Below are 7,898 nucleotides of genomic sequence, written 5' to 3'. Positions count from 1 at the left end.
TATGTGTATGTGCGCTCGCGCCTGTGTCTTCCCTTGATTGTCTCCATTAGCCAATCCCCGTGCAACTCGCAAGTGCAACGACTCTCTTTCTTCTATCGCGTGGCATGTACCAGCGTTGATCGGTGCGTACAGGTGAGAAAGGTACCGCGTAGACTGGAAGTTGCCAAAGGCATACGTTTCTTTACGTATACGTTTCTTTTATCAGACCTTCCCAAAGCTTCCTGAACAGTTTACTGATTAGCTACTTGAAAATTAAACCGTTGCACAAAGAAACAATTGTTACATACTCCAATTAAGCGAATCGTACCAAACACAAACATATTCGTAACGATAAAAAATGTAAGGATGATTTTTGCAACTTTTACATCGTATCTCGATTAAATGGTCATTATTTCGTAATTTTTACGCTGTACAGATGTTACATAAAAATTGTTGCTCTCCAACCAGTACCAGAAATGGCCATTTTTGAACATTGTCCTTTGATCTCTGTTATCCCTCCGCCTCGGTCGATTTTGTATACGGGTAATTCCATGCCAAATGGATCACTTTTATACTCCATGACAGGCATTTCGTGTAAATTGAAATATGCCGCAATCAATGGGAAAAAAATAGGGGTGGCTTAAGTCATGAATTTACTCTTGTCGAGATTGCATGCGAATATAAAAACTTCTGGAAAAACAAATCAACATGCATTTAGAAACCATCCTGCCTTTGGAAGGTCCAAGAGGTATAATAAAATATTTGACTACAAACTTCCAAAAGCGACAAAGCTTTCGTATCGCGTAGAACTCGGTTGTCTGGTATAATACTGGAAAAGCTCAACTTTCAGGCAAAGATATAAATCGAGAAGAGTCGACCAACGAGAAGAACGCCGAGGAAAGCGATATCTACTCGGCGAAGAACCGGCGACAACCGAGCGAATCGTAGCGCGCGAATTGTCTCACCGTGGTAACGGTGACTACAGATTAAACTGTGGATTTTGCGAACCGCAATGCTTGTTGCGAAATTAATCCACGCAGTTCGTTATTACGACAGTTACATCGGTGGTACGTGTAATCTGACCGTGCTTTTGTTGCTGAGCACATCGAAACCACCGAACAATTCTTCTTTGTTAATGGCGTCTGTTTACGATATAAAACTGTTTGTCCGCGATAATGGCCGTCGCAATGCGCACCAATAATTATTTCGAATTACGAAATCGCGAAATGGGCTTTTGCGCGGAGTTACGAATTGCAATCATTCTCGCGCGTATAAACGTCGATCGAACCGCATCGCGATTGTTTCGAGAGCGAGCGATTCATCGGGGTGAACGCCGACGGAAAAACAAGATCGTTCTGCCGATTTATGCTGCCCGCGATTCCCTGGAAACTTTCCCCACCTAGAAACTCGCTCGATCGAGACCACGATTATGTAGATCGTCGAAACTTTGCCGACGATTACACGAATCCACCTGTCATCCATCAAATTACGTCCCCGAGGTTATGGTTGATACCCGAGGCCCTCGAGGAACGTTCGAACTCGACGAAAAGTATTATTAAACTCGAGTTTTCTCGTTGACCATAATTCAAAAAATATGAACAACATTCGATTTCTCTTGCTATCGAAAACAAATTCCGAATGAATTCACCCCGAATACCAGCACGTATTCGTCGCTAATCGAACGAAGATAACTAACTTTACTTTTGTTCGCTGAATAATAGACGAAAATTTGTTATTCTCTCGGTCGATACGCGAAATTTTTATTTAGATAGAGATTTTAGCCATCTCTGACGCACGAGCGCGATAGGAATCTGGATGCACGCTCAATCGTCGTGGATGGTGCTCGGGCACCGTCTGCGTGGGATTAAACGCGACCGAGCCTTTGCAAAATTTGACTCTGGCAACGGTATCGGGATTTTCCGTGGAATATAGCACCGATTAGTCGTGCCGCTACTCGATAAAATAATTTATCGAATATATTTCAATTTCACGCGTATTATGCCTCCCCGAAAGAGTAATTCAATGGAAAATATAAATATTCATTTGCGGGGATTTAAAGCGAACGGATGTTCTCTCTCTTTCTATACCTCTCCCTCGCCCCCTCCGGCCCCTGGTTTGCTCGCTCGCTCGCTCCCTTCCAGTCTCACCCCCTCCCCCTCCCCCTCCCCCCCTCCTCCCGCCCCTCGCCACCTCTGCGTCACTTCCCTCACTTTTGCCCCTCCTACTCAACGAACCGATGATTTATACCAGCAAAATAATAATTTAATTTCACCGCAGTTGGGCACGATACAAAATTGCACGACAAAAATAATAAATAAATTTTGTGCCGACCGGTCATGTCGATTTCAGCTCGCTACGTTGCCCCACCTCCTCTCCCCTGGCCCATCCCCGCACGCACACCAACACCAGCCAACGCATATAACGGTCACAGAGCATTTTCATACGTGCCTTTTTTTTTTCTTTTTTTTTTTTCATCGACGCAAATGCCTGCGGGTCAGGGCAACGTTATGCACAAGCAACGTTATTCGCGCCGCTTACATCGACGCGCCGAAGTACACCGGGTTCGAAAAACTTCAAATGCCACGAGTTCTCGCGAGCAGCATCGCCTTTTATCGATAACGTCGCTCAGAGACTCGTCTTCCACGCGAGAAACACCGTCGACGATGGTCAAGAGGTATCGAACCATCCGCCGCTGGAGGCTTTCATCGCACAACGAGTATGCACATATCTCGCGATCCCAACCCTCCGCTTCCAAAAGCGCGAACGTGTCTATCGTTGCATGGATCTCCGTGCGAACTACTTCGGAAGAATATAACGTTAATTCGTAACCGACCCGCTAATAAATATCGTCGGAGCGCCAGTCTCGTTACTTTTCAAACACACCTCGTGCATCAGTCGGCACGGGGTCGCGTGAGACACGCGACAATCCGAAACGTGTAATTATTTTATATTGTTTAAAAAAAAAAAAAAAAGAACCCTGCACTGCGCCATCCACGCTCCACTTGCCCAGTAGTTGCGGCCAGTCCAGTCTTCGACGTTCCCGAAAGAGGCGTGACATTTTCCCTCGAATGCGCGCAACACGATAAGAAGAGCGAACGTCCGAACGGACGACGAGCAGCGCGCGCCTCTCTTTTCCCCGTTCCCGGAAACGAGCGTACTCGTTGGAAGGTGGATCCCATATGCGTGGAATGGTTTTGCGAGACCCGGCTGAATGTACTACTCCAAGCGGAGCGCTAATGGCCGTTGTACAAACATTCATTACAGCCTTCGCTGTCCTTCTCGCCCCCCTCGGTTCCGGTAACGGACGAAGCGAGAGAAGCAAACGGGGACCGCTGGGCGACGATGCTGGGCGATGCGGTAAGGATGGCGAGGATGGCTGCGATGGCGGCATTCGTGACAGTAGCTGGTACCAGTAACGCTGGTAATATCGCGGTAACGTCGCTGCTAGCGGTGAGTACCCCCGACGAAGGTTACCAACAACACTGTCGTCTTAGATTCATGGTCGCAATCGTGGATATAAACTGCGGTGCGTTGCGGAAGATTAGGCACCTTTCCGATAGCGTTAACGGCTAGTTTCTCCTAACCGAATCCGAGCACGTACCCTCTGGGCGCAAAGTGTGCACTGCTCGTTTTTGATAAAGCGAGGAAAAGGAAAGTTTTTTTCTTTTTTTTTCTTTGTTAATTAGAAGAATTATTGGAAAAGGGATACGTATCGCTATTCTCGTAACGTACTTTTGTTTTCCTTCCGTTTGTATTAGGGGGACCAGAAAGTAATGTCGTTTCTGCGAATATTAATTCTTGTTTATTATTTATCAGCTCGCTGTGTACGAATTGATCTTTATCGATCAGGTATTGAAAATTTGCGCGGTAGATGGCAAAAGGTTGTATATTACATTATTGATTAAAAATAGATACATATTATAAATTTATTTGTTTGAATTTAACGTGAAAGACACAACGTTTACTTTCTGGCCCCCTTAATATTATTTGGAATCTCTGTTCTTATGTTTTTATATTTTTTACGTGCTTATCATAGATTGTACTCTGGAGAGAAGCCAGAATCGGCGACATTTTTTCTTACGAAATTTCTTTATGATTTTATGTATCTTTGCATACAGAAGCTAACTAAAGTACCTTCTTCTAGAGAAGAACAAAGGCGCGAAAATTCTAGGAATTTCTAACGCTAAAGCAGCAAAATTATCGTTTAAAACAATGAATATAACTTGACGAGATAATTTTTGTCTCCAAGGGGTAGTTTGAGTTTGAGACCGCAAGCAGAAATCCTCGAGAAAGACTTCTACCCAAGTTGCAAGCTCAAAAATACTCGTACATAAACAATGCAAAAGCTCTTCCAACTCGTTCACATACATCTTCCCTTTTTCGTACCGGTGTTCCCGACGATTCCTTTCGCGAAGGATCCTCTGAGGGGTGTTCGGGTGGCCCTCGCGTGGCAGACCGTCGGCCTAAACCCGAAGTAGAAGCCGAAGCCGCGGTATCCGAGACACTTGACGCCATTAGCGGCTCCAAACTGTTCTGCGCGCAGTTAAAGTGATTTGCGACTATCCGTAGCCAGAAACCACCTCTCTTTCCGCTTTATCAGCTTACCAACCTATTCCTTCCTCGTCTCGTCTCTCTCGCTCGCCCTCCGCCGTTCTCCCCGCCGCGAACCTTTCCACCCCGACACCTACATCTCTGTTCTCGTCTTTTTGCTCCCCGCGCTCCGTGTAAATCCTTAAAAAGAACTTTCCATCCTGTGCCACGTACCGGTACGAAACTCTGCAACTTTCTTCGTCCACTGTCTGGAATTTGTTCCTCCGGCGAACATCCGACCTTCGTCGAGCAACTACCTTTCGATCATGCTGCTTCGTCGATCTTTTTCAACGTGCACGTCCCGATGTCGATGGATGACTCGCAATGTAGACGCTCGAAAAATGAAATCTTTGGCCAAGAACATTGTAGAATGGGGTCCTTGGGACAACGATACGTTACGTACATACAGCCAATCCCGTAAGTATTCGTACAAGATGTCTCGTAATTCGATTACTTGAGGGATAAGTTCATAGCGTTTTGAAACCTTTCGATCGTGAATTTTCAACAAATTTAATGTCACTTTTTATTATCAAAATAATAAACTAGATTACGGATCTGTATTAAACCAAGGCAAAACGCTTTGAATTTGTCTGGCAGTGAATGGGTTAATAAATAATAGTTATTTGTCATACTTGCACGCGAGCATGTAAAAGATTTAATTAAATAAAAAATGATTTTCATAGATTGGTAATGCCCATGCTGAGAAAGGGAAATTGATAGTCCATCTCTTTCATGACAAATAAACTAAGCACCGCAGAGATCGTATAACAGCGTACGCACAGGTTAAATTCTGAACACATTTGGACGTTCAACATAACGCAGTTAACCTTCGGACAGCGAATGACGTGCAATCGCACGCATGATGTACACTATATGTCTGGTTAAACGTAATCCGATAGTAGGCTTTGTTTTGCGTACACCCCGTGCAAACCTTTACATTAAATATATTTGCTACATTTTTTTTTCAATTATACCAATAGATGCTCTTTAAAAATTAAAAGTATTATTTGGAGTACAAGTAAGCAATCTATTGGATTGCCCAGGAGGTTCGTGTCAATGTTTAAGAAAAATTCAAAGGCACGTTTGAATTTTGATATATATTTATCGAATTACATAGGTTTCATTTTGTTCCACTACCTTTCCACCTTTTAAAGGATGTATACATGTTATTTGTTTTCAACCATTCCGATATATTCAGACCTGTACCACCTACCACAAATCGACATGAACTTTCCAGACAACCCAATATATTCTCCTTCCATGCGTACAATTTCTTTTCAAAGTACTGCTACATAATCAATTGTTACATTTCCCTCTACGTTTGTGATTCTCCTACCATAAAATCGAACCGAATGTTTGCAAATACATTCTTCGTAATCTCTGATATCCTGAATACCATCTACGAAATAAACTGCATCGATATATATGAGCTTTATTATAAATAGGTATAAGGAAAATATCGAGAGCAGGGAAGTTATCGTCTCGGTAACTCATTGTCTAAGACTTAGACTCTAAGTCCTAATAACTCACCTAACATCGTATCGGATCACGAAGTACCCAGCATCCCCCAATCAGCAACAAAACTCATCGAAGCATCGAATATGGAAAAGTCGCGTGCATCGTCGCGCCAACAGTGAAGACGTAGCCAAAGCTCGTTATCTTAATTAGGAGACTATCGAGAATGCCAACTAGTTAACGTGCGTTCCACCAAGATCGCGCACCCCCCGTTTCCCGTATCCGTTGAAATACGCAACGCTCCTATCACTGACGTTTCAGCTAAATAACTACGCGTGACAGCCGCGGTTAAGCGCCGAAATGAACGGCGCTATTAACGATTAAAAACAAAAAGGGAGCAGCGACAGAACGAAAGGGAAAAAAGAAAAACAAGCGAACGGTAGAAAAAGGCGAAATATGAGAGCAGTTAATAACACTTTGCGGGAAATAATACTGCGAGAAAGGCCGCTTACCGTGACAAATAACGAGTCTCTCGTTCTTTTCCCCTCCCGTTCCGTTTACTCCTCTCCGGGGCTCTCCTTCCACCTTTCTCTATTCACGGCTCGGTACTCCAACTCCGACGCGTTTACAACGTCCCGTGCACGCTTCTGCGAGACCTCTCGTCAGTCTCTATCGGTTTTCCGCTGCCTATCGTTCCGTAATCACCGTAAACACAGCGACCAATCCCCCCCTCCCCCCGATCCTCGCCCGCGGAGAAATCGAGCACCGCCGAAAGCAACTCGCGATGGACTCTACGCAACGCCAAGTGATTTACATGCGATGATCGACTCGTTGAACCACCTGGCCAAGAAAGAGAACAAAAATATCGATCAGATTCAACGAGAATGGCAAAAGAAATGGGGTAGTTTGTACCAGGGTAGGATTAACCCTTTCGCTTCGAGGTACCTACATCTACGCGATGTATCGCGTCCATATCTATCGCGCCATTTTTCCAGCGGTTCAGAGACACGTTCATAGACACTTTTTTCTCTTAAAGATTTTTGTCCATCCAGTCAAATTGACCACAGCGAAACGTCGCAGAAACAGTCTACGAGCGCCACACTCGTTTGCGTCGTCGTAAATCTTCGTCTAATCTCGCGCCGCGCTAAATTTCGAATCGCATTCGCGGAGCGATATTTCTTCCTTTCGTTCTCTCCGTCTCTGTCACTCTAGTTTGGCACGCGGATGCGCGCGGGCGCGCCCTCGCGTCCGAGCTCATTAGGTCGTCCAGCAGTGTCGACTCGATAACAACGTCAGCCTGCGTTGAGCGCGGATCGGCCGTCACCGCTCGAAACATTCACAGTTGACAGATGTCACGTGCTGACCCGCGTCAGACCTGTCACCTGTCAACCACCGATCCGGACGAATTACGCGCTACAACGAACACGTGTTACGTCTCGAATAATGCGCGCGGAAAATTTCACCGAGCTATCATTATATCGGCCGATACGTGGGCTCGCGCATATCGTTGACAGAAAAATGATCGACGAGTAGCGAGACGTCGCGCGTTATCGTCGCGAGCGAACACGAGGCCACGCTTCGCTCCAGCGGCGTTCGCGCGCGTGCATTACCTTCGAGCCTGACCACGATACGCCAGAAAAAGAAAGAGTAAACAGAGGGTTGCGGGGAGGGAGATGTTTGTCGAGCAAACGCGCGGAAATTACGAAAGATTTTCGACTACGGTTCATTCTGTATTTTCTACTTATTTTTTCATGTAGAATCATCCCCTTTACACTTATACCACTAGTTACCGAACACCCTTGTACAGTACATATCAATACATAGAGCACCGCTGTATGGCACCTTGATACACCTGACGATTGAGCTCTGTATTC

At 45.2% G+C, this 7,898-nt stretch overlaps 1 long non-coding RNA gene across 1 annotated transcript; it reads right to left on the bottom strand.

The window, feature by feature from the left end:
* Positions 1 to 2,189: 2,189 nt before the first annotated feature.
* LOC128875287 (uncharacterized) lies at positions 2,190 to 6,662 on the bottom strand. The gene is made up of 3 exons (XR_008456777.1): positions 6,537 to 6,662; positions 4,589 to 4,917; positions 2,190 to 4,512 (listed from the first exon to the last, which is right to left on the bottom strand). It is a non-coding gene; the product is annotated as an uncharacterized LOC128875287 (long non-coding RNA).
* Between the last annotated feature and the right edge of the window lie 1,236 nt (positions 6,663 to 7,898).

The sequence above is a fragment of the Hylaeus volcanicus genome, chromosome 4, assembly GCF_026283585.1.
Source record: "Hylaeus volcanicus isolate JK05 chromosome 4, UHH_iyHylVolc1.0_haploid, whole genome shotgun sequence".
NCBI lineage: Eukaryota > Metazoa > Arthropoda > Insecta > Hymenoptera > Colletidae > Hylaeus > Hylaeus volcanicus.
The sequence above is the reverse complement of the archived record's forward strand: the minus strand, read 5'-3'. Positions and strand labels throughout refer to the sequence as shown.